At 34.7% G+C, this 27651-nt stretch overlaps 1 long non-coding RNA gene across 1 annotated transcript in view; it reads right to left on the bottom strand.

Annotated features, from left to right (window-relative positions):
* LOC123567553 (uncharacterized) overlaps positions 1-27306 on the bottom strand; it is a 33826-nt gene extending 6520 nt beyond the window's left edge. Inside the window, exons 1-2 of the long non-coding RNA XR_006690563.2 lie at positions 26866-27306; positions 26541-26773 (exon numbers count right to left, since the gene is read on the bottom strand). This is a non-coding gene — a long non-coding RNA (uncharacterized lncRNA). The remainder of the gene's footprint in view (positions 1-26540; positions 26774-26865) is intronic.
* Positions 27307-27651: the final 345 nt, after the last annotated feature.

Genomic DNA, 27651 nt, shown 5'->3' with positions numbered 1-27651 from the left:
GTCTGAAACAGGTTCCAGTTCCTTCCCTCTAACATGCAAATGACAGATGGCATTCATATTCAAGACAAATGCTCATAAGTCTACATGATATTATGAACTGTTCCACGATGATAACTTTCACCTTTTTTTCTGTCATATTAAAATCCAATGATACTATTGAGTCTGCTTTTAAAAATGTATTAAAACATCTTTTTCAGATATTATTAAAACACAATATGTCTTTCACATATTTAAACTGTAAAATTTAGTAAGTGTTGACATATGTATATTGCTAAAGAATTATCACCACAATCAGGATAATGAACACATCTATCAACTCTAATTATTTCTCTGTGCTTCTTTATAATCTGTCTCATCTGCTTCTCCATCATCTTTCTTCATCAATAAGCAAATACTGATCTTGCTTCTCCCATTAGAGATTATTTTGTATCTTCTAGAAGTTTAAACAAATTGAATCAGTAAACAAGAAGATATTAACACTATAACGGGGGTTGGTCTGGCTTTTGAAGCTGCATAATTGTTTTTATATTCATCCGCCTTTTGTGAGTTCATAACTTTTTAAGAAAATAGACTTTGTTTTTATAGTGGTTTCAGGTTCACAGCAGTATTCAGCAGAAGTTACAACAATGTTCCATATCCCCATCTTCCCTGACACATACATAGCCTCGCCTATTATTAAGATCACCCATCAGACTGGTACACTTATTACAACTGGTGAACCTACATTGACAAGTCATTATTACCCTAGGTGCATAGTCTACTCTAAAGCTCGCTCTTGGTGTTATATATTTTATGGCTGTGGATCAATTTATGTTGACATGTATTCATTATTATGATACAGAGTAGTTTCACTGCCCTGAAAACCCTCTCTGCTGTATGTATCCTTCCCTTCCCACTAACTCCTGGTAACTGATGTTCTTTTTACTGTGTCCATAGTTTGCCTTCTATAGAATGTCATCTAGACAGAATCAGACAGTATATAATCTTTCCATATTGGCTTCTTTCACTTAGTAATAGCGACTTAAATTTATGCCATGTCTTTTCATGGCTTGGTATTTTATTTCTTTTTAGCACTAAATAATATACCATTGCCTAGATATAACATTTTGTTTATCAATTTACCTACTGAAGGACATTTTGTTTGCTTCCAGGTTTTGGCAACTATGAATAAAGCAGCTATAAATAGTTGTGTGTAGATTTTTGTGTGAATAGGTTTTCAACTCTTTTGGGTAAATACCAAAGAGTGGTTGCTGGATGGTTTGGTAAAAGTATGTTTAGTTTTGTAAGAAAAAACCAAACCATCTTCCAAAGTGTATTTTGGAACCATTTTGCTTTCCCACCAGAAGTAAACGAGAGTTATGACGGTTCCACATCCTCACCAGCATTTAGTGGTGTCGGCGTTCTGGATTTTTGCCATTTTGATAGGCGTGTTGTGGTATTTCATTGTTGTTCTAATTTACATTTTTTGATCATATATGATGTGAAGCATCTTTTCATATGCTTATTTTCCATCTGCATATGTTCTTTAATGAAATTTCTGTTAAGGGCTTTGGGCCATTTTTTAACCTGGTTTTCTGTTTTCTTATTTTTCAGTTTTAAGAATTCTTCATATATGTTAGATAACAGTCCTTTATCAGATATGTCTTTTGCAAATACGTTCTTCCTATCCGTGGCATATCTTTTCATTCTCTCAAAAATGTCTCGCAGAGAAGAAACTTTTAATACTAACAAAGTGCAGCTTATCACCTTTTTTCTTTTATGGATTATAACTTTGGTGTTGTATCTAAAAGGTCATCACCAAACACATGGTCATTTAGATTTTCACCAATGATATCTTCTAGGAGTTTTTGCATTTTATATTTAGTTCTGTGATCTATTTAATTGTTTTTTGTATAGATTCATTTTTTTGTATATGTATATCCAGTTGTTTATTGAAAAGGTTATATTTTCTCCACTGTGATGCATTTGCTCTTTTGTGAAAGATCAGTTGACTATTTGCATAAGTCTATTTCTGTTTACTTCTTTATTTGGTGTTGGAATCTTCGGTATGCTCCAGTTAAATAGAATTTTAAATGAAAGTGTTCTTTAAAATGTAATATAATATGTGATATAATTTGGATATTTATCCCCACCCAAATCTCATGGTGAAATGCAACCTCCACTGTTGGAGGTGGGGCTTGGTGAAAGGTGTTTGAATCTTGGGGGCAGATCCCTCAGGAATGGCTTGGACCATACTCTTGGTGATAAGTGAGTTCTCGCGCTGAGTGCACATGAGATTTAGTGGTTTAAATTTGTGTGGCACCTCCCACCCTACTATTTCTCTCTTTCTCCTGCTTTTGCCATGTGATGTTTCTGCTCTCCTTTCACCTTGTGCCATGACTGGAAGCTTCCTGAAGCCTCCCCAAAAGTAGATGCTGCTATGCTTCCTGTATAGCCTGCAGAACCATGAGCCAATTAAACTTTTTCTTATAAATTACATAGTCTCAGGTAATTCCGTATAGAAATGCAAGGATTGCCTGATATAATACATAGTCCTTGAATATGTAGTATAATGTAACGCCTTTACATTATATAATAGAATTTAATTTAATCTAAGTGTTTTCTAATACCTAGATCAAATCTGATCATTAAGGAAATAGTAAATTGGAGGGGTGTGACAAAGAAAGAAGTAGGATACATTGAATACATTGAAAATAAGTGAATAAAAACACAGTAGTTTACTAAGCAGTAGGAAGATATGGCACAGAACTTATGACGAATACTAGAAACCCAACAATATCTCTTCATTACCTCATTCTTTAGTATTTGAGCTTCCAGGTTCTAGCTGGCCATATGGTTGTCATATACAGGCTACATTCCCAGCTTTCTCTGCAGTTGATGTAGCTGTGTGATTAAGTGCTGGCCAATAATCAGTTTGGACTGCTATAACAAATTATCATAGACTGGAAGGCTTAAACAACAGAAAAGTATGCTTCATAGTTCTAGATTCTGGGAAGTCCAATATCAAGGCACCCACATATCCAGGGTTTGGTGAGATCAACTGTGCAAACCACATTGAGTTTAGTTTGCAGAAATGCTTGGAAATAAGAGGTGATTTAGTTTTGTTCCAGCTATGAATGTAAAAATCTCTGGATTTTTGTTTTATGTGTGATTAAAAGACATTGCAGGACTTGAGCAGAGAAGTGTCATGATCTGACTGATGTTTTGAAAAGATAGCTCAGAATGCCATTTAAAATCAATTACAGAGGAGAGCATGAGTGGAAACATGGTAAACCATTAGAAGATGGTTATAGTAGTGCTATTTAAAGATCATATTGGCTGCAATTGGGTGGTCAAGGTGGAGGTGGTCAGAAATAAGATTTGTGATATATTTTATAGAGAGGTTGATAAAATTTGCTAATTGATTGAGATCTAGTTTTAGGATATAATCAAAAGAGAAGAATGGAGTATTACTTCTAGTTTTCTTACCAAACCTACTTAGTGAATGATACCATCATTTTCTGATGTGGAAAATCCAGGGTGAGGAGATTCCATGGGTAATCAAGAATGCTGTCTGGAACATGTTAAATTTGAAATGCCTCACTGGCAGCCAAGTAGATTTGTCCAGTAGGGGTGTAGATTTGTGCAAAAGATTGGGACTGGAGACTTAGATGTTGGAGTTATCAGCATTATGGATGGTATTTACACTTATCCCATATACTTTCTCATCTCTGATGTTTGTTAAATGTTTTCCCTTTCTGAGTAGTTATTCCTTATGTTGTTTTGTGAATTTTGACTGATTGTATATGTTGCTCTTATTAGTGGTCTATTTTGGTTCATATACTTTGGTAATTCAGTCTTACAATGTTGTGGTAACACCATCTGGAGTCCCTGAGTTTGCAGTGCTGTGATGTGTCACAGATATATTGTGTCTGGAGCAGAGGAGAATTCATTGTGGTATCTCTTTAGAAACATTGCACACAAGATATATGATTAGGCACTAATTGGATTAAGTATGTAGGGAATGTACTTCTCTTATACTGGCTAACTGTAAGGACCATGAATTGAAAAAACATTAAAGTTCATTTCTCTGGTTGCTCTGCAATCAACATAATTGTAGCAGCCTGCTTCTTAAATAACTGAATGATCTTGAAGTCAAACTGTGTCCAATCAGAGAAGGTAGTGGGAATAGAATTAGAAGTCAGTACTCCTAAATTCCAACACTCTTTCTTCCTCATTTTTGACCCTTCATATTCATCTCTTTTTTCTCAAAGTATTTTGGTCACATCTCCCTTTGGCACCTATATTTTGTCTATATGATTGTTTTGTGGGATATATTTTATTGTCTTTACTAACTTTTGAACTCTGTTTAAGTTATACTATCACCTTGTTTTTTAAAAATCCAGTATACCTATAGCAATGATTTATGTAAAATAGATGTAAGAAAATGTTTCTTTCCATCTCAAATCAATTTATCAGTGATATTTGCTTTTGTATTTGTTGGTATTGTCAGACAGTTTCTTAAGGCTACCAAATGATCTAAATCTAAGTAAGATGATACCGTCTTTTGCAAAGTAGTAGTCAAGATCAAATGAAAGACATAAAATATTGATACCAATATTAGGAAGACTTAAACATGAATTTATAATGCCATAACTTTTAAGGATTTTAAAAATGAGTTCCAGAAAAATTGAGGATATAATAAATGTTTTACCTCTGTAACATTAGCTATTGGTTTTTAACTGACTTATCAATAAGTTTTTTTCCTACATTTTGTTTATTTTTGAGTTCCTTGATATTAAATTCAAAATAAATATTTTTAAAATCCTTACTCCTTACATAATAAATTCAATAATAAATAACAAAATTATTAACCAAATAAAGATTTTTGTTTATATTACATAAGATCCAGTCCAAACTGCAGAAATTTGAGCAGCAAAATAAATACAGCATTATTAGATTGTAACTCACAGTATAAAATAAATATATGAGTTCATATTGACAAAAATGAATGATTAATAAATTCTTAAGTGGGGAAGAGAAGACAAATCTTCCATGGTGAAGAACTGCAAATTAATTATATAGATATTTCAGTCTTAAGGGGGGAAAACAACTCCCTGCTCATTAAGTATAGGCTGCACATGGGAGGCTTAATACCAAAGACTAAGGTATGAGAAAAAGAGGAAAAGAGTAGCTTACAATGGAAGCACCTAACAAGTGCAGCCTCAGCCATGAGATCAAGGTTAACATGAATAGCCATAAATCATGTTGATAGCATATTTTCTTGTTATGATGTAATTAAAAATGGTATGTTAGCACAGTGGTATTCTCTGCTAAAACCCACAACACCAGTAAAATCACAAGAAAAATGTCAGACAAATGCTGATAGAAGTGCATCTTACAATGCAACTAACCAAAACTCCCTGAACTTATCAAGGTAATCAAAAATAAGGAATGTCTGAGAAACTATCGCAGCCAACAGGAGCCTAAGGAGATGTGACAATTAAATCTATTGTGATAACATGTATAGAATCCTGGGATGGAAAATCTAAGAAAACCGGAATAATCTATGGACTTTAGTTAATAATAATATGTCAGTTTAGGTCTATTAATTATGCCACATGGGCCACACTAACATAAGATGTTCATAATAAGGGAGACTGTAGGCAGGGAAGATGTGGGGGTGGAACTTATGTGGGAAGTTTCTGTGCTGTCTAATTTCTCTGTAAATTTAAAACTATTCTTTACAAATAAAATCTATTAATAATGGTAATTTTAGAAAACAAAAGAGGAAGAAAGACAGTGAGGCAAAGAAATAGTAGCATAAAGTGGATTCAATGTCCTGTTGCTTACTGGTCCTGAGATGTAGGTGTCTACATTCAAGAACCCAACAGAAATCTGTAAGAACTAAGAACAGCCTGTAGCCAACACAGCTAGCAAGGAAATAAGAGATTATACTTTAACAGTCATATGGAACTAAATCTGACAACATCTGAATGAGCAGGAAATGGATTCTGCCCTAGGGTATACAGCCGGGCAAGGAACACAGCTCTCCTGATACCTTGATTTTAGCCCAGTAATACCAATTTCTGACCTACCCAACTGTATGGAAACCTGACTGATGCAGTCCTGCATCAGAATTTTTTCTGTTATATTTGCATATTTACTTAAGAAATATAATAAAAAATTTAACAAATTTAACAACTGGTATTATAACATGTTGATTTTCATCAAAAATTTTGTAGATTTTAACATTTTTCTTAATAGTTTTCAGACTAAATTTTATTAGAGTTGGTTTCCTTAAGAATAGGTGTGATTTAACTAAAGTAAAAACATAAATTATGTTAAGAATTTTTGCATCTCAGTTCATCAGGGATATTGGTCTCTAGTTTTCTTTTTTTATGTCCTGTCCTGTTTTTTGGTATTAGGGTGATACTGGCTTCACAAATGATTTAGGGAGGGCTCCCTCTTTCTCTATCTTGTGGAATAGTGTCAGTATGATTGGTACCAATTCTTCTTTGAATCTCTGGTCGAATTCAGCTGTGAATCTGTCTTTTGTCTTGGATTTATTTTGTTGGTAACTTTTAAATTACAATTTCAATCTCTCTGTTTGTTATTGGCCTGTTCAGGGTTTCTAACTCTTCCTGATGTAAGCTGGGAGGATTGTATATTTCCAGGAATTTATCCATCTCCTCTTGGTTTTCTAGTTTATGACCATAAAGGTGTTCATAATAGCCTTTAATTATCATTTGTATTTCTGTAGTGTCAGTTGTAATATCTCCCATTTTGTTTTTAATTGAGCTTATTTGGATCTTCTTTTCTTGGTTAATCTTGCTAATGATCTTGCTAATGCTTACCACCTTTTTGTTTTATTTATCTTCTTTATTTTCTTTTGTTTCAATTTTATTTAGTTCTGCTGTGATCTTGGTTACTTCGTTTCTTCGGCTGGGCTTGCGTTTGGTTTGTTCTTGTTTCTCTGATTCCTTGAGGTGTGACCTTAGATTGTCTATTTGGCCTCTTTCAGACTTTTTGATGTAGGCATTTAAGGTTACGAACTTTCCTCTTAACACCACCTTTGCTGTGTCCCAGAGGTTTTGATAGGTTGTGTCACTATTATTGCTCAGTACAAAGAATTTTTAAATTTTCATCTTGATTTCATTGTTGACCCAGTGATCATTCAGGAGCAGGCTATTTAATTTCCATGTATTCGCATGGTTTTGAAGATTCCTTTTGTAGTTGATTTCCAATTTTCTTCCACATTGTCTGAGAGAGTACTTGATATAATTTCAATTTTCTTAAATTTACTGAGACTTGTTTTGTCGCCTATCATATGGTCTATCTTGGAGAATGTTCCATGTGCTGATGAATAGAATGTATATTCTGTGTTTGTTGGGTAGAATTTTCTGTAAATATCTGTTAAGTCCATGTGTTCTAGGGTATACTTTAAGGCCATTGTTTCTTGTTGACTTTCTGTCTTGATGACCTGTCTAGTGCTGTTAGTGGAGTATTGAAGTCCCCCACTATTATTGTGTTGCTATCTATCTCAGTTATTATATCTAGGAGTAATTGTTTTATAAATTTGGGAGTGCCAGTGATAGGTACATATATATTGAGGATTGTGATATTTTCCTGTTGGACAAGGCCTTTTATCATTACATAATGTTCCTCTTTGTCTTTTTAGGCTGCTGTTTCTTTATAGCTTGTTTTGTCTGATATAAGAATAGCTATTCCTGCTTGCTTTTGGTGTCCATTTGCATGGAATGTCTTTTTCTATCCCTTTACCTTAAGTTTTTGTGAGTCCTTATGTGTTAGGTGAGTCTTTTGAAGGCAGCAGATAATTGGTTGGTGAATTCTTATCCATTCTTCAATTCTGTGTCTTTTAAGTGGAGCATTTAGGCCATTTACATTCAATGTTAGTATTTAGATATGAGGTACTACTGTCCCACTCAATGTGCTATTTGTTGCTCGAATACCTTGGCTTTTTTAAAAAAATTGTTTATTGTATTACAGTTGTAGAAGTCTATGAGATTCATGCTTTAAAGAGATTCTGTTGTGATGCGTTTCCAGAGTTTGTTTTGGGATTTAGAGTTCCTTTAGCAGTTCTTGTAGTGCTGGTTTGGTAGTGTCAAATTCTTTCAGAATTTTTTTTTCTAAAAAAGACTGTATCTTTTCTTCATTTATAAAGCTTAGTTTCACTGACTACTAAATTCCTGACTGATAATTGTTTTGTTTAAGGAGGCTGAAGGTATGGTTCATATCCCTTCTAGTTTGTGGCATTTCTGCTGAGATATCTGCTGTTAATCTTACAAGTTTTCCTTCATACAGTACCTGGTGCTTTTGTCTCATGGCTCTTAAATTTCTTTCCTTCATCTTGACTTTAGATAACCTGATGACTATGTGCCTAGGTGATTATCTTTTTACAATGAATTTCCCAGGTGTTCTTTGACCTTCTTATATTTGGATATCTAGATCTCTAGAAAGGCTGGGGAAGTTTTCCTCAATTCTTCCCCCAAATATGTTTTCCAGGCTTTTAGATTTCTCTTCTTCCTCAGAGTGGGAGAAAATCTTCACAATCTACACATTTGACAAAGGATTAATACCCAGAATCTACAATGAACTCAAACAAATTAACAAGAAAGAAAACAAACAATCCCATCAAAAAGTGAGTGAAGAGCATGAATAGACACTTCTCAAAAGAAGATATACAAATGACAAATGAGCATATGAAAAGTGCTCAACATCACTAATGATCAGGGGAGTGCAAATCAAAAACACAATGTGATACCACCTTACTCCTGCAAGGATGGCCACAATCGAAAACTAAAAATAATAGATGTTTGCGTGGTTATGGTGAAATGGGAACACTTCTACACTGCTGATGGTAATGTAAATAGTACAACTGATACAGGAGATGTAAATTATTTAGGCAGAGAGTGAGGGTAAAAAAGTCCTCAGTGGAATTTCCCTTTTAACAAAAAAATGTAGTGCCAGAATCATTTATTTTCTATCAAAGAGCACTCTGAAAAATCGAGTTGCAAATATAGATAAGCAAGCTGGAAGCTTGCCCGGGTGAATGCCAGCAACCGTGCTAACAGAAAAGAGCTACCTGATGGCCAGGCATGTATGATATGGAGGTTCCATCTTCCTTTTCTTTTTTTTTTTGTCACCACGTGTTCAGTAAAGGAATAGGCAGCATCGTGCTTCTCAGGCGGAAAAGTAATCTGCATAATAAAAAATTAGGGTGGATATGGCCAGCTTTTTGCACACCATGCAAATGACATGCCTGGTCTGACCAATCTTTTGTCCCCTATGTAAATCAGACACTGCCTCCTCAAGCATTTATTTATAAAACCTTCTGCATTTCACCATGGAATTGGCAACCCATTTCTCCAGTACTTCTCTCTCTACAACAGAGAGCTCTTCTCTTTCTTTTGCCTATTAAACTTCCGCTCTGAACCTCACTCTTTGTGTGTCTGCATCCTAGTTTTCCATGATCATGAGACAATGAATCTTGGGCATTTACTCTGGACACTTCACAACCACTAGGGAAAACTGTGTGGAGATTCCTTAAAGAACTAAAAGTACAACTACCATTTGATCCAGCGTTCCCACTACTGGGTATCTACCCAGAGGAAAGGAAGTCATTATATGGAAAAGAAGCTTGCACATGTATTTTTATAGCAGCACAATTTGCAATAGCAAAAATATGGAACCAGCCCAAATGCCTATCAATCAATGAGTGGATGAAAAAATTGTGTGATACACACACACACACACACACACACAATAGAATACTACTCTGCCATAAAAAGGAATGAATTAATGGCATTTGCAACAACCTGGATGGAACTGGAGACTATTATTTAAAGTGAAGTAACTCAGGAATGGAAAACCAAACATCCTATGTTCTCCGTCATAACTGGGAACTAAGCTATGAGAATGCAAAAACATAAGAATTATACAATGTGCTTTGGGAACTCCAGGGAAGGGGTGGGAGGGAGGTGAGAGACAAAAACTACAAATTGGGTTCAGTGTATACTGTTTGGGTAATGGGAGCACCAAAATCACATAAATCACCACTGAAGAACCTAATCATGTAACCAAATACCACTTGTTCCCCAAAAACCTATGGAAATAAAATTTTTTTTTAAAAACATAAATTAAATGTCCGACATGCCAAAAGGACTATGTTTGGCATTGGAGGAAATATTAATTATGTTATTTAGCCTAACAGTGAGTTTCTGTAGAGGTCAATTTAAAATCTAATGGATGTTCTACTAAAATGATAAATAAGGTATCTGGCCTCATGATTAGAAGTTATTGCCTGATTTCATATGTTGTGGTTATTCTCCTCCTAAAGAGTTTGCTAAACCCTACTTACACACACACACACACACACGGACACACACAAACACACATGCCACACACTTATAAATGAAAGTAATCATGGTTAAAACGGACATTTTGATCTTTAAGAATTTTATACATCTGTGATCTGATTGTATTATTAGGCCTGAGAATTTCTACATGTCCCAAAGACTGGAAATCTTCAGGTTAGGCTTTGATGGCTCTTTTAAGTCTTAGGTTAGCAAGTGGGACCTGTCGTAGCTTTTGACTTTGATTTTTCAGCAGCCTTATATGTTTCTTAAAGTTCGCATTTCTGGTTTTGCAGTTGACTTTTTTACTATGAAGTCTGGGGAGTTTGTTTTGAATTTCGACTTTTATAAGGGCCGGGGAAATAGGCTTATGAGCATACCAGTTTACCCTGCTTTATGAAGGCTTTGTTTATAGGCTTGTGGCAGTTTGTATTTAGGTGAGTGACTTTTATGCAGGCAAGGGGATCTTTTTACATGTGTAGAACTACAGCAACAGCCTTAACAAATGCAGGCGGTCAATGCTGCAATACTGCCCTTAGCAATCTGGCACCACAGAAACAAGGATTCAGTTATGGAGAATAGAGTGGATCAGTTTTATATTGCTGTGTAACATATTTCCACAAGCTTAATAGCAGAAAAAATATACAAATTTACTATCTTACAGTTTCTATGGGTCAGCAGTCACGGCACAGATTGGCTGGATTTTCTGCTCAGTTCTCACACAGCTGAAATAAAACTGTTAGGAGTCAAAGTGTTATCTGGGGCTGTATTCTTATCTTCAACTTGAAATTTATTTAGTTTGTTGGCAGAATTCACTTTTTTGTAGCTGTAGAACTCCTGACAAGTTCCATTTTCTCCTAGGCCAGCAGAAGAGCATGTCTCTCATACTTCACCTTATATTTTAAAATGAATGTTATTGTGTCTATTTGAGATTTACAACATTATGTTATGAAATATGTAGAGAAAGTAAGATGGTTACTATAGTAAAGTGGATTAACATATCTATCATCTCATATAACTACTGTTTTTAAATGATGAGAGAAGTTAAAATCTATTTAACAAAAATCTCCAATGAAATAATTTTATTAACTTTAGTCTTCATTTTATTAATCCTCATTTTATACATTAGATCTGTAGATTTGTTCATCCTACATACCTGCTATTTTGTTGTTTTTAATTTGCATGTCTCTATTTCCTTCCCCATGCCCAGCCCGTGATAAAAACTGTTTCATTTTCTATCTACTTCTGTATCTCCATATATTTGGCTCATATATATATGGCACATATAAGTGAGATTATGTGATTTTTTTCTTTCTCTGTCTGGCTTACTTCACTTAGTATAATGTCCTCTAAGTACATTCATGTTGTGACAAATAGCATAATCTCTTTCTTTTTAAAGGCTGTATAATATCCTGTTACACACAGACCCACTCAGACACACATGTGCATACACACACACACCATTTTCTTTATTGATCTGTCAATGGGCATTTAGATTATTTGTGTATCTAGGCTATTGTGAATAATGTGATTAACATGAGAATGCAGGTAGCTTTACAAGATAGCAATTTCATCATCTTGTAGAAGACAAGACTGCTGCGTCATATGGTAATTTTATTTTTATTTTATTTTTTTAGAAACCTCTATACTGTTGTTCATAATGGCTATACCACACTTCATCTTATTTTATTGTATTTACTTGCATATTTATTTATTTAATTGTAGTAAGAACATTTAGCGTGAGATCTACTTACACAACAAATTTTTAAGTGCACAATACAATATCATTAATTATAAGCAAAATGTCAAACAACATATCTCTAGAAATGATTCATCTTGCATATCTTAAACTATATACCTGTGAAATAGCAATTCCTCACTTTCCCTTTCCCCAACTCCTGGAAAAAAACATTCTACTCTCTGTTTCTGAGAGTATGACTATTTTAGATACTTCATATGCATGGAACCTTGCAGTATTTGTCCTTCTGCGACTGACTTATTTCACTTAGCATAATGATCTCCGAGTTTCATTCATGTTGTTGCACGCTGTTGGGAAAAGTGGATATCCACAATGGAAAGAATGAAATTGAACGTTTTTCTTACACAGTACCCCAAAACTAATTCAAAGTCAATTAAAGACTTAATGTAAAACCTGAAACTATAAATCTCCTGGAAGAAAACTTTGGGAAAAATTATATGGCATTGTTATTGGCAATGATTTAGATATGAATCCCAAAGCACAAGCAATAAAATAAAATTAGACAAGTGGGAATATATCAAACTAGAAAGCTTCTAACAGTAAAGGAAATATTTAGTAGAGTAAAAAGACAGCCTATGCAATGGATACAATATTGGAAAACCATATATCTATATCTGATAAGGGATTAATATCCAAAATATATAAGGCTCTCCTATAACTCAACAGCAAGAACAAAACAACCAAACAAAAAGTCCACACAACTAAACTAAAAAATAAACAAAGGGCTTCAATAGACAATTCTCCAAAGACATAAAAATTACCAACAGATATATGAATAAATGTTCAACATCACTAATTACCAGTATGATTCAAACCACAATGAAATATTACTTTACAACTATTGAAATGGCTATTAGTCAAAATCAAAAGATAACAAGTGTTGGTGAAGATGTGGAAAAATTGGAACCCTTGTATTCTATTCATGGGAATATAAAATTGGTACAGCCACTATTAAAAACACTATGGTGGCTTCTCAAAATATTATAAAAAAGAATTGCCTTATGCTCCAGCCATCTCACTTCTGGTTATATTGAAGTCAGGATCTTAAAGAGATATTAGTACTCTCCTGTTCATTGAGCTATTATTTACTATTGTCAAGATAAAAAATCTAAGTGTCTATTGATAGATAAATGGATACAGAAAACGTGCCATAAGCATACCATAAAATATTATTCATTTTTTTTTTTGAGGCGGAGTCTCTTTCAGCCGCCCAGGCTGGAGTACAGTGGCATGATCTCGGTTCACTGCAATCACCATCTCTCGAGTTCAAGCGATTCTCCTGTCTCAGCCTCCTGAGTAGCTGAGATTACAGGTACCTGCCATTATGCCTGGCTAAGTTTTTGGGTTTTTTTTTTTTTTTTTTTTTGTATTTTAGTAGAGATGGGTTTCAACATGTTGACCAGGCTGATCTTGAACTCCTCACCTCAGGTGATCTGCCCGCCTCGGCCTCCCAAAGTGTTGGGATTACAGGCATGAGCCAGAGTGCCTGGCCTATTCATTCTTTAAAAAGGAAATTCTAGCACTTCATCTTATTTTAATTATTTACCTGATTAGGTCACACTTACCTAGGATAATTTTCCTAAGTTAAGCCAATTGAATAAAGGTTTTAATTACCTCTGCAAAATCTTTTACAGCAACACATACATTAGTGTTTGAATAACTGGGGGAAGGTGCGTACACCAGGGCCTAGAAATCTGAGGTGGAGGCGGTCTTAGAATCCTGCCTACCTCGGGATTTCTTTAAAAGGTTTTTAGACATTAAGATGATAAATTATTTTTCGCCTGCTTAAATTGTCTTTCTCAGCCAAATTTACACACTAAGGCTTAGGCTTTTATTCACAAAGATAATTTCCTTCCAGATGGCACCAGAGAGCCATTTTAGATTAAAATTTAATTTTAGATTGATAGCCATTGTGACTGGTGTGAGATGGTATCTCATTGTGGTTTTGATTTGCATTTTTTTGATGATTTGTGATGGTAATTATTTTTTCATGTTTGCTGGCCACTTGTATATCTCCTTTTGAGAAGTGTCTGTTCGCGTCCTTTGCCAACATTTTAATGGGGTTATTTGGTTTTTGTTTGGTGGTTTGTTTAAGTGCCGTTTAGATTCTGAATATTAGACCTCTATCTAATATTGCACGGATTGCAAATATTTACTTTTGATAAGTTGTTTTGCTGTGCAGAAGCTCTTTAGTTTAATTAGGTTCCACTTATAAATTTTTGTTTCTGTTGCAATTGTTTTGGGGGGCTGAGCCAAAAATTCCTTGCCAAGATTGATGTTGAGAAGGGTATTTCCTAGGTTTTCTTCTTGGAATTTTTTTTTTTTTTTTTTTTTTTTTTTTTTGAGGCGGAGTCTCGCTCTGTCGCCCAGGCTGGAGGGCAGTGATGCGATCTCGGCTCACTGCAAGCTCCACCTCCTGGGTTCACGCCATTCTCCTGCCTCAGCCTCCTGAGTAGCTGGGACTACAGGCGCCCGCCACCACGCCCGGCTAATTTTTTTTTGTATTTTAGTAGAGACAGTGTTTCATCGTGTTAGCCAGGACGGTCTCCATCTCCTGACCTCGTGATCCGCCCGCCTCAGCCTCCCAAAGTGCTGGGATTACAGGCGTGAGCCACCGCGCCCGGCCTCTTCTTGGATTTTTATATTTCGAGGTCTTACATTTATATATTTAATTTGTATACAGTGACAGGTAGGGGTACAGTTTCATTACTCTGCATATGGTTAGCTAGTTATCCCAGCACCACTTAATGACTAAGGAGTCCTTTCCCCACTGCTTGTATTTGTCAGCCATGTTGAAGATCAGATGGTTGCAGGTGCACGAGTTTATTTCTGAATTTTTGAATCTGTTCCATTGATCTATGTGTCTGTTGTACTAGTAAGATGCTGTTTTTGTCACTGTAGCCTTATAGTACAGTGAGAAGTTGGGTAGTCTGATGCCTCTGGCTTTGTTCATTTTGCTTAGAATTGCTTTGGCTATTCAGGTTCTTTTTTGGTGCCATATGCATTTTAGAATTGTTTTGTTTTGTTTTGTTTCTAACTCTGTAAAAAATGACTTTGGTAGTTTGAGAGTAACAGTGTTAAATTTGTAAATTGCTTTTGGCAGTATGGTCATTTTAACAATATTGATTCTTCTAATCCATAAGCATGGAATGATTTTCCATTTATTTGTGTTGTCCCTGATTTCTTTCAGCAGTGTTTTGTGGTTCTCATTGCAGAGATCTTTCATCTTCTTTGTGAGCTGTATTCCTTGGTATTTTATTTTCTTTGTGGCTATTTTAAATGGGACTGCATTCCTGATTTGGCTCTCAGCTTGAGCATTATTAGTGTAAAAATGCTACTAATTTTTGAACATTTGTTCTGTAACCTGAAACTTTGCTGAAGTTATTTCTCAGTTCTTGGAGACTTTTGGTGGTGTCTTTTGGATTTTCAAGGCACAGAATCATATCATCTGTGAGGAGAGATTCTTTAACTCATTTTCCTATTTAGAAACCTTTTATCTCTTTTGCTTGCCTGATAACTCTGTCTAGCCCCTCCAGTATTATGTTAAATAAGAGTGGTGAGAGTGGGAATTCTTGTCTTCTTCTATCTCTCAAAGGAAGTGCTTCCAGTTTTTGCCCATTCAATATGACATAGCTGTGGGTTTGTCATAGATGGCTCTAATTATTTTGAAATATGTTCCTCTGATTTAGTTTCTTGTTTTTTATCATGAAGTGCTATTGAATTTTATCAAAACTGTTTTCTCTGTCTATGGTGATCATGTGATTTTTTATTTTAATTCTGTTTATGTGGTGAATCATATTTATTGATCTGTGTGTGTTGAACCAACTTTGCATCCCAGTAATGAAGCCTACTTGAACATGGTGAATTAACTTTTTGATGTGCTGTTGAATTAAATTTGCTAGTATTTTGTTCAGGAGTTTTGCACCTATGTTTATCAGGGATATTGGCCTGTAGTTTTCTTTTTTCACTGTATCTTAGCCACGTTTTGGTATCAGGGTGATGTAGGTTCACAGAATGAATTCGGGAGGAGTCCCTCCTCTTCAATTGTTTGAAGTAGTTTTAGTGGAAATGGTACCAGCTCTTCTTCATACGTCAGGTAGAATTCAGCTGTGAGTCCATCTAGTTTGAGACTTTTTTTAATTGGTAGGGTTTTTTTTATTACTGATTCAAGTTCAGAACTCAACATTGGTTTGTTCATTGTTTCTGCATTTACATGTTCATCACAGCACTATTTATAATAGCAAAGATATGGAATCAAGCTAGTTGCCCATCAATGGTGGATTGGGTGAAGAAAGTGTGGTACATATACACCATGGAATACTATGCAGCCATAAAAAAGAGTGAAGTCATATCTTTTGTAGCAATGTGAATGCAGCTGGAATTATTAATGAATTTATTATTATTATTACTATATAGTAATCATTATTATCATTATTAGTGAATTAATGCAGGAACAGAAAACCAAATACTGCATGTTCTCACTTATAAGTGAGCTAAACATTACGTACTCATGGACATGAAGATTACAACAATAGACACTGGAAAACACTAGAGTGGAGAGAGAGAGGAAATGGGGCAAGTGTTGAAAAATGAACTGTACAGATACAAGCTCTGTATTTGAGTGACAAGATTATTCATACCCCCCAAAAAAAGAAAAAAAAAAAAGGAAAAAATAAATGTTAACATTACACTTGTCAATGGATATTCAGTCTTAGATGACATTATGAGGTTGATGTTTCACTATTACAGACTGAATATTTGTGTCTTCCTCAAGATCATATGTTGAAATCCTAACCTCCAGTGTTACTAAATTTGGAGAGGGGGACCTTGGAAGAAACAATTAGGGGTAAATGAAGTCATAAGGATGGGACTGTGTTCCCTAAGGATTAATGACCTTGCAAGAAGAGATACACAAGAACTCACTTCCTCTCTCTGTGCAAATGAACCAAGAAAAGACTCATGTGAGGACACAGAAAGAAGGGACTCAGCAAGAAGATGGCCATATACAAGCTGGAGAAAGAGTCCTTGCCAGAAACCAAATCAGCTAAACCCTGATCTTGAACTTCTAGCCTCCAGGGATGTGAGAAAATAAATTTCTGTTGTTTAATCAAAAAGAAAAAAGTGGTATTTATTAAACTAATATGGGAATATAAAATGATGTACCATGTCTGTTGCAAAACAGAATTTTATTTATCAAGCTAAGCAATTTAGAGAAAAACATTATACCTTCATTCATTTAAAAAACTAATAATAAAAATAAAAATTATACCTTTTTAGAAAAAAAGAAAAGAAAAGAAAATGTAGTACATATTGGTCATGGAATACCATGCAGCCAGAAAAAAATGAAGTAATGTTTTTGCAGCAACATGGACACAGCTAGAGGTTATAAATCTAAGTGAATCAATGCAGGAACAGGAAACCAAATGCTGCATGTTCTCACTTTTAAGTGGGAGATAAATGTTGAACACACAGGGACATAAACATGGCAACAATAGACACCGTAGACTACTAGAAAGGGGAGGGAAGAAGATAGGCATGGCTTAAAAGCCTAACTATTGGGTATTGTGTTCACTGCCTTGGGTATAGGATCCATACCCCAAACCTCAGCATTACACAAACTACCCATGTAACAATCCTGCACCTTTACCCCTTGTACCCTATGTATCTTTTTTTTCCTTTATGTTTTCGAGACAGGTTCTCACTCTGTCACACAGGCTGGAGCACTGTGGCGTAATCATAGCTCTCTGCAATCTCAAACTCCTGGGCTCAAGTGATCCTCCCACCTTAGCTCCTGAGTAGCTGGGACTACAGGCACACACCAATGTGCCTGGCTAATTTTTTACTTTTTTGTAGAGATGAGGGTCTTACTTTGTTGCCCAGGCTGGTCTCTAAATCCTGGGCCCAAAGTGATACTCTTACCTCAGTCTGCCAGAGTACTAGGATTACAGGTGTGAGCCACTCTGCCTGGCTATGCCATATCTAAAATTAAAGTTGAAAATGTTTAAAAACAACAGAATAGTTCATGCCAGGTATAAAGGGCTAAATAAGCTTCCTCAAAGTCAACTTCAACTCACCCTCTCAAATTGTATCTGGAAGTGTTAATTAGAAATTTCCAAATGTAGCTTTACATATCCGAGCCTTAATGGGCCATCTCACTCACAAAGGAGAAGTAGGTATTATTAGTAAAAAACAAAAGGAAAGGAATAATCCATCTTTTGGAGTCGTGATAATGAAAAAAACACAATGACATCATTTTAAGTCCCAAAGCTTAGACACTGGTAGGTCTGATACAAACAAAATGGCAGAGTAGCCAGAAGCTTACCAGAGACAATCAGAGAAAAAGACAGCAAATAAAAGCCCATCTATGATGTAGACAATTCTAGAGGAGGCCTGTGCCTGTGTAATAGGCTTACCCAGACAGAAACATGAAATCTACATGTGGGGGTGTATTTAAAAACACCTCCCAAGACTCACACAAATCAACATGTCTGAAGCTTCACTGGCAAATGGGCTTACACACAACCTCTGACTGAACATTGACAGAATAATAAGCTACTCTGACCCAGAGGTGACTCCTAACCAGTATTCTAAATAATATCATAGTCATTCCTGGCATTCTCAAAAAACATCACGCCTGTAATCTCAGCACTTTGGGAGGCCGAGACGGGTGGATCACAAGGTCAGGAGATCGAGACCATCCTGACTAACACGGTGAAATCCCGTCTCTACTAAAAATACAAAAAAATTAGCCAGACGTGGTGGCGGGCACCTGTGGTCCCAGCTACGTGGGAGGCTGAGGCAGGAGAATGGCGGGAACTCGGGAGGCGGAGATTGCAGTGAGCCGAGATCGCGTCACTGCACTCCAGCCTGGGCGACAGAGCGAGACTCCACCTCCAAAAAGAAAAAAAAAAAAAAAAGAGAAAAAGAAAAAACATATGCGTGCCCAAGACTGCACACTCTCAGGAGTGACCAGAGAGAGACCCTCTCAGCTATTGTTCCTGGTTGAATATGCAGAGACATGTAAAATTGCTGAACTGTGCTAGCAGTTTACAAACCACAAACACACACTAATGGTAAAGAGTAAAACTAACTGGCCAAAGAGATTTACATGTAACATTTGACCAATTAGTAGCTATACTGACCAGGGTGGCCAGGCTTAAAGAAAAAACAAGGGGGATTATGTGAGCAATGACATCAGAATCTTCTCCCTGTAAGGGAAATATACGGCATAGAATTATTTCAGTCAAGCAACTAAGCAAATTTTAAAAGACCAAATAAGCAATACAACCCCAGGAATTATCAGTATCTAGGATTGGTAAAATAGATTATCTGAAATGTTCAGTTTTCAACAATATAATGGGACATACCAAGAAATAGGAAAGTGTGACTTATAAATAAGGAAAAAAATGGCTACAGAATATGTCTTTAAAGTGACCCTGATAGTGGAGTTAGTGGACAGAAACTTCAAAGCAGCAATTACAAATACTTTCAAAGAACAGAAAGAAATCAAGCTTAAATAACTAAAGGAAGGTATGATGACAATATATTATCAAGTATAGAATACCAATAAGGAGACAGATATTATTAAAAAATAACCAAATTAAAATTCTATAGTTTAAAAGTAAAATAACTAAAAAGAAAAAATAATTAGAAGAGTAGAAATGAGCTAGCAGAAGAAAAGAATAGTGAACTTGAAGACAGATCAATAGAGATCAGGCAATCTGAAACAGAATAAAGAATAAATAAAAATTAACAGAGTCTCAGAGAAATGTAGAACACCATTAAACACACCAACATACATTTCATGGGACTAACAATGGAGAAGACAGCAAGGGACAAAACAAATAAGCAAAGAAATAAAAGCTGAAGACTTATTAAATTTGATGAAAAATATTCACATAAAGAACCTCAGCAAATTCCAAATACAATAAGTACAAAGAGAAAAACAGCCAGACATATCACAGTCAAAATGCTAACAGACAAAGAGAAAATCTTGAAAGGTGCAAGAGTAAAAGGAATCATCACATCAAGCTGACAGCTCATCGGAAAGAAGGGGCCAGAAGGTAGTGGGATGACATATTCAAAAAGCTAAAAGTAAAAACAGTGAAAAATAAATTTATATCTAGCAAGACTATCTTTCAAAAATGAGGGTAAGATAAGACATTCCCAAGGAAACAAAAATTGAGAGAATTTGTTGCCAGTAAACTGCCTTAAAATAAATAGTAAAAGAATTTCTTCAGGTTGAAAGCAAGTGACAATAGACAGTAGTTCAAAGCTATGAGAAAAACAAAGAGTGCCCATAAAGGTAATTATGTAGCTAATTGAAAAATAGAGCATAATTGCATGCTCTTGTCTTTTCCTCTTTTGACTGATTCAAAAAGCAATTGCATAATACAACACTCTGACATGTAACACAAAGATATGTCATGTATTTGACAATCACCATTCAAGGAACTGGGTGAGAACGAAGTTATGTTGGACTAAGGAAATGATACCAACTGTTATCTCACACCACTAGACAGAATAAAAAGAAACAGAAAAGGGTAAATAAGAATGTTAATATAACAGGCTCTATACATATATATTTGCTTCTATTTCTTTAGTTCTTTAAAAAATTAAGATTATATAAAGTAATAATTATAAAAATGTATTGTTCAGTTTGTAAACTTTATAGAAGTAATATGTATGACAGTAATAGGACAAAATGTAGGGAGGAAAGGTAGCTGTATAGGAATAAAGTTTCGGTATTTTATGGGTATTAAATCAGTATAAATTTAAATTAGGCTTTCATAAGTTAAGACATACATTGTAAGTCCTCGAAGAACCACCAATAAATATTTCAAAATAAGATTTAAAATTTACTAAAAATTAAACTGTTACATTAAACATAAGCTGCTTAGTATAAAAAACACAAATAGATACAGAAAAAAGACATGTGACGCATAGAAAAAAAAAGGCAAAATGGCAGATAAAATTCTAAACATATCAATAATATTAAATGCACATGGGTTATACAATCTCACCAAAAAACAAGGACTTTTGAATTGGATTTTAAAGACTGTGATCCAATAATACTTTGTCTGGAAGAGACATAAATAGTTTGAAAGTAATAGGATGGAAGAAGATATACCACACAACTATAAATGAAAGAAAAGCAGGAGTAGCTATTTCATGCTTTTAAAAATATCAAAAACCTGACAAAATTTTAGCTGGACTAACCAAGAATAAAAAACTAAGAGAAGTCTGAAATTACTAAAATCAAGAATGAAAAGAGAATGTTACTATTTATTGTATTGAAATAAAAAGATTATAAGGGAATATAATTACAAACAACTATAAACCAACAAGATGAGTTGCATGAAAAGAATTTTAATTTCTTGGAAGATACAAAGTACTGACTCTTACTCTAGTATAAATAGAAATTCCAGATAGATCTATAATAAGCAAATGATTGAATTGATCATTTTAAAACTTCCTGAAAGAAAAGCCAAGTACCATATGTTTTCACTGGTGAAATCTATCAAACATTCAAAGAAAAACTACTATAAATACTTCACAAATTCTTTTAATAAATAGAAGAGTTGGAAACAGTTTCCAACTCATCCTATGAGGGCAATAGTACCCTGATAGTAAAACTAGAAGAAAAAAGCTACGACTTAATATTGCTTATGAATATATTTGCAAAATTACTCATCAAAATACTAGCAAACCAAATCCAATAACATATTAAAAGGATTATACTCCATGAACAAGTAGGATTTATCCTAGGAACACAAGGTTGACTTAACATCCAAAAATTAATTAATGGAATAAGCCATTTTGACAGAATAAAAGAAAAAAATATTATACAGTCATTTCGAAAACATTTGATGTACTACAACTACATTTCATGATAAAAATACTCATTTATACCTAGTAAAGACCATCTCTAAAAAATCAATAGTTAACCTCAAACTTAATAGTGAAAGAATGGATATTTTCACCCTAATATCAAGAACCAGACACAGATGTTTGACTTCATCACCTTAATTTAACATTGTGTTGGAGTTTCCAGCCCAGGCAACTAGGTAAGAGGAAATAAAAGACATCTAAATTGGAAAGAAGGAATTAAAACTATCTCTATTTGCAGATCACATTATTTTATATACAGAAAATCCTAAGGATTACACTAAAAACCTGTGAAAGCTGAAAAATAAAAGATCAATTTCTAAAAATCAATTATTTCTATAGGTTAGCAATGAAAATTATGCATTTGAAATTAAAACATTTCCAACCAAAATGGCATGAAAAAGAACAAAATATTTAAGTATAACAAAAAGGTTTATGTGTACACTAGAAAATACAAAACGTTGCTTAAAGATATTTTAAAAACCCTTAAATAAATAGAAAGACATCTCATGTTCATGGATTGAAAGACTAATAATGTTAAGATGCCCATTACTTCCTAAATTGGTGGAAATATTCAATGCAATCCCTGTCAGAATTCTTGCTGGCTTTTTTGAAGAAATTGACAAATTGAAGTTAAAATTCATGAGGAAATGCAAGGGACCCAGAATAGTCAAGCGATCTTGGCTCATATTTCCTGATTTCAACCCTTACTGCATAGCTACAGTAATCAAGACAGTGTGGTACTGGCATAATTACAAACATATGGTCAATTTATTTTTGACAAATGTACCAAGAAAATTAAATAGTGAAAAAATAGTCATTTCAACAAACACTGCTGGGGAAACTGAATGACCATATTCAAAGGAAAAAAGTTGGAACCTTACCTCAAATCATATGCAAAACAAAAAACAAATAACAACAAAGAAATAAACAAACAAAAACATAAAAACTCAGAATGGATCATAGACTTAAACATAAGGGATTAAACTATAAATTCCTGCCAAAAATGTAGGAGTAAATCCTAATGATCATGGGTTAGGAAACTTTTGTAGTTAACACATTGAAAACATAAGTAGGAAAAAAACAAAATAAATTAAACTGTATTATTTAAAAACTTTTATGCTTCAAATTATATCCTCAAGAAAAAAAAAACACAGAATGAGAGAACATATGTCTGATAAATGACTTATATCCAGATATTTAAATGAATCTTACCATTCAATAAAAAAGGCAGTAACTCAATTTTAAAATGGTGAAAGGAATTGAATAGGTATTTTATCTGAGAAGATATACATGTGACCAATAAGTGTATGAAAAGTTGTTCTACATCATTAGTGAAAATCAAATCAAAGCCACAATGAGATGCTATTTACACTTACTGGATGGCTATGATAAAAAAGATGACAACAGCAACTTTAGCAAAGATGTGGAGAAATTGGAACGCGTATATGCTGCTGGTGGGAATGTAAGATGGTGCAGTCACTTTGAAAAATAGTCTGGCAGTTTCTCAAAAGTTAAACATAGTGTTATCATATGACCCACAATTCCATTCCAATGTATATATCCAAATGAAATGAAAATGTATATCCATACAAAACCTTGTTTATGATTATTCGTGACAATACTATTCATAGTGGCCCAAGAATGGAAACAACCCAAATGTCTATCAGCTGAAAAATGTGTCCATACAATCTGGCATATCCATACAATGGAATATTATTTAGCAATAAAAAGAAATGAAGTATTAATTCATGCTATGGCACAATGACTCTTAAAAACATTATGCTAAGTTAAAGAATCTAGCCACAAAAGAACATATTTGTATTAAATGGCCAGAATAATGAAGTATATTAGTAAGTTGCTTAGGGTTGGTATAGAATAGGGATTGACTGTTAATGGGAACAAGGATTTTTTTGTTTTAGGATGTTGAAATGTTCTAAAATTTAATTGTGCTGATGGCCATGCAACACAGTGAGTAGACTGAAAAATGTTAGATGGTATACTCTAAATGAATAGGTTGTATGGCAGGTGAATTATTTTCAATAAAGCTGTTTGAAAACAAAAACAACAAAAACAAATGATTCACAAGATCTGGGATTTTCAAAAGCTGAGCAAGACGATGTATTGAGGAGCATATGACAAAAGTTGGTACATCTTAGGCTTCTGGGGTCACAAGTTACAGAAAAAGAAAAAAAACACAAACAAACAGAGCAAGTTTACCTTAGAAATATGCTGAAGGTGATTCTCCAGTTCAAATAAATGAGAGGACTAGGGGAACTCTTTTCTGTGCCACAGATTTCAAAAATTTCTAAGCTTACCCTTATTAAATGACTGAATTAAAGCATAGGACTAAAATGCTTGCTCACAAGGAAGTGTGAAAGCACAGAGCTCAAAAAATAAATGGAATTAGGAGGGATTAAATTAAATTTAGAGGTGAGATAGGGAGGGAGTAAAACAGCATATGGTGACTGGAGCTGCTACCAGTGTAAATTTCTAGACTTTGCAAGAAGGCAGCAGTAGCTCAAATGGCAGCATGAGAAGACAGTTTGAGTAGGTGGATTCCCTCTAAAATGATAGGTGCTTATTCAAAAATATTAACCCCATAATGAGAACTTTCACTCACTTCTGTTTCACGTAAGTGTTTATGCACTGAAATTGACTGCCTGACAGCTCATTATGGCTAAAATAAACATTTACCCCATTTCCTCTTCCTTCAGATACTATTGAGTTTCTGCTATGGTCTATGGCAGAGGTTAACTCTGGCTGGACATTAAAATATCCTGGGCTGAGACGTCCCTAAATAGATGAATGGATAAATAAACTGTGGTTCATCCAGACACTGGAATATTATTCAGTAATAAGAAGAAATGAGCTTTCAAGCCATGAAAAGACATGAAGAAAACTGAGATATATACTGCTAAGTGAAAGAAGTCAATCTGAAAAGGCTACATACAGAATGATTTCAACTAGGTAATTCATCTGGAAAAGGCAAAACTGTGAAGACAGAACAAAAGAAAACAGCAGTAGTTGAGAGCCAGGGGTTCCAGTGGAGGGAAAAAAGAATGAATTATTGGAGCTTAGGGAATTTAAGGCCAGTGAAACTATTTTGAATCATAAGTAATACTGGGTATATGCCATCCATTTGTTAAGACCTATAGAATGTACAACACAGAGTGAATGTTAGTGTCAACCACAGATTTTAGTTAATAATTATTCATCAAAATTGTGTCATCAGTGTAGCAAAGGTACCACACTGGTGCAATATGGGAACTCCCTGTACTTTCCACTCAACGTCTGTAAACTTAGAACTGCTTTTATTGCGGTTACTAAAAAATAATAATAAAAAACCTTGGGAGATTTAAAAAATACATCTTTACACAGTCCTCATTCAAAGATGCTGATTTAACTATTATTGGGTAAGATATTAGTATTTTTTTAAAGTATACAAGACAATGATAGTATACATTTGGGAATGAGAACTACTGGTTAATGACAACACTAAGTATGTTATTATAATAAAATTTTATGAAGAAATGTCTAGGTATTGGGGTTTGGCTGGTTATCTAGATTTGTCAGAAATGGACCAGGGCTATGAAGCTATGATATATTTTATTAATTATTTGACTTTTTATGGCATGATTTTTTTTTTTTTATGAGATGGAGTCTCACTCTGTCACCCAGGCTGGAGTGCAGTGGCATAATCTCAGCTCACTGCAACCTCTGCCTCCTGGGTTCAAGTGATTTTCCTGCCTCAGTCATCCGAGTAGCTGGGATTACAGGTATGCAACCCCACGCCCAGCTAATTTTTGTATTTTTAGTAGAGACAAGGTTTCCCCATGTTGTCCAGACTGGTCTTGAACTCCTGATCTCAGGTGATCCACCTGCCTCAGTCTCCCAAAGTGCTGGGATTATAGGCATTAGCCTCTGCACTCCACCAGAATATTTTGATTCTTTTTTTTAATGAGATACATGAGAGACTTTGGCTAAGTTCAACTTTATTAGTGCTATGGCATTCGTAGCTTTTACAATAGGTGAAACATACTATAGCTTCAAGTATCAAGACTTCTTGCAGAGATTAAATGGAATGAGAAATTGAGAAGAACTTTAAATTTTTAGGCTTCAAATTATTTTACTTAAATAAAATATTGATATCTTAAATGTAAAATTTCTTTGAACATTTTAAAATATTTCTGTGAAACTCATAATGGAAGGGGAGTTTATTTTAGCTGTTATTTTATCTTTGGTACATCACAAAGTTATTTAATCTTATTGCAGAAAATTTGATGAGATATAACGAAATAAAGGTTGACATAATTTTAGCTGGGAAATAGTAAAAGGGTATATAATTTGGACTGAGCAAATCTTAGAGTTAGTTTTGTTTTGTTTTGTTTTGTTTTGATGGGCTGTGGAGCTTTTTGTGGGATATACCTTATGAGTTAGAGGATCACAGATAATCCAGGGAGAACTCATTGGTATTTTGATTGGAGCCTCTTGGGTATGGAAGCAAACTAGTCCTGAAAAAAAGCTAACATGCTTACCTGAGAGGGACAATCATAACCCAAGATGACCTTACGTAAGATGTTCAAATCCAATAGGTAAGAGTGCAAAAGGCTTGAAGGATTGATGATGGCTACTTCTACCTCTACTATTTCTTCCCTAGAGAGGATATTCTCATGACAGGCTGCACAATAGAAACACTTGAGAAGTTTTCAAAAATCCTGATGTCCAGGTGACAAGTAGACTAGTTAAATAAGAGTATCTTGGAGGAGACCTAGCATCAAAAAGAGAGGCAGCACTTATTCTTTGGTGATTTGGAAGAACACACTGCATATGTATAGATCACCTATTTCTTTCTTCTCTCACTATGAAATTGGCCTGACTGCAGAGAGATGCATTATCTATCTTTGCATCTATGCTGTGATTATTACTGGGCTTGTGACTAGGTAGGTAAATCTGACAAATCTGGGGTGAATTATTAGCAGTTTGCCCTTCTCCAACTTAGCTTTTATCCCCAATTAAAGCTGACAGCTTGATCTCTGTCATGCTTCCAAATATATCTCTCAATTTGTTCCAAAATAAAGACCTAATTTACTAGCCCATTATGTCTGTGAAGCACTTATGAACCAGAGAAATTTCAAGGAACCCAGTTGCTCGAAATACATCTGGCTTCTAATAAGATTCTATTCTCCTGTTCTCTCTCCCTCTTTCTTTGGGGCTGGAGACTGCATGTTCAGCTTTATTCTCTTTTTCTCTGGATACGTCTGTCTTTGAGTCCCTTGATGACTCATGGTGAATCTAGGTTTCTATGACACTGGTTCTAACAGCAGTTGAACAATACCTTATAACTCCAGGAACCAATGCCAACAAGTTGTATTCCTGAATCTCAAAATGTAAATTTCCAAGAGAAAATAAGATTATCTTATCTTGAAATATATGCTAACTTCTCTTCTCATCAACTGTGCTAGCTAGAAAGTCACAAGTTGCACAGAAGGCTGCCCACTCCTTCATCAGTCTGGGTCTGAGGATGTTTCCCAGAAAGGTGTTGGCTGGAAGGGCATCCCACAGTATAGCTACTGAATCACCAGCTTTGTTCTGTTTTTATATTTATTCCAAGTTTCCCGTGTAACTTTCAAAAAGTTCTTGAAAACT

Source organism: Macaca fascicularis, chromosome 11 (genome assembly GCF_037993035.2).
Source record: "Macaca fascicularis isolate 582-1 chromosome 11, T2T-MFA8v1.1".
NCBI classification, from domain to species: domain Eukaryota; kingdom Metazoa; phylum Chordata; class Mammalia; order Primates; family Cercopithecidae; genus Macaca; species Macaca fascicularis.
Note: the sequence above shows the minus strand (reverse complement) of the source record. Positions and strands in the feature narration are given on the sequence as shown.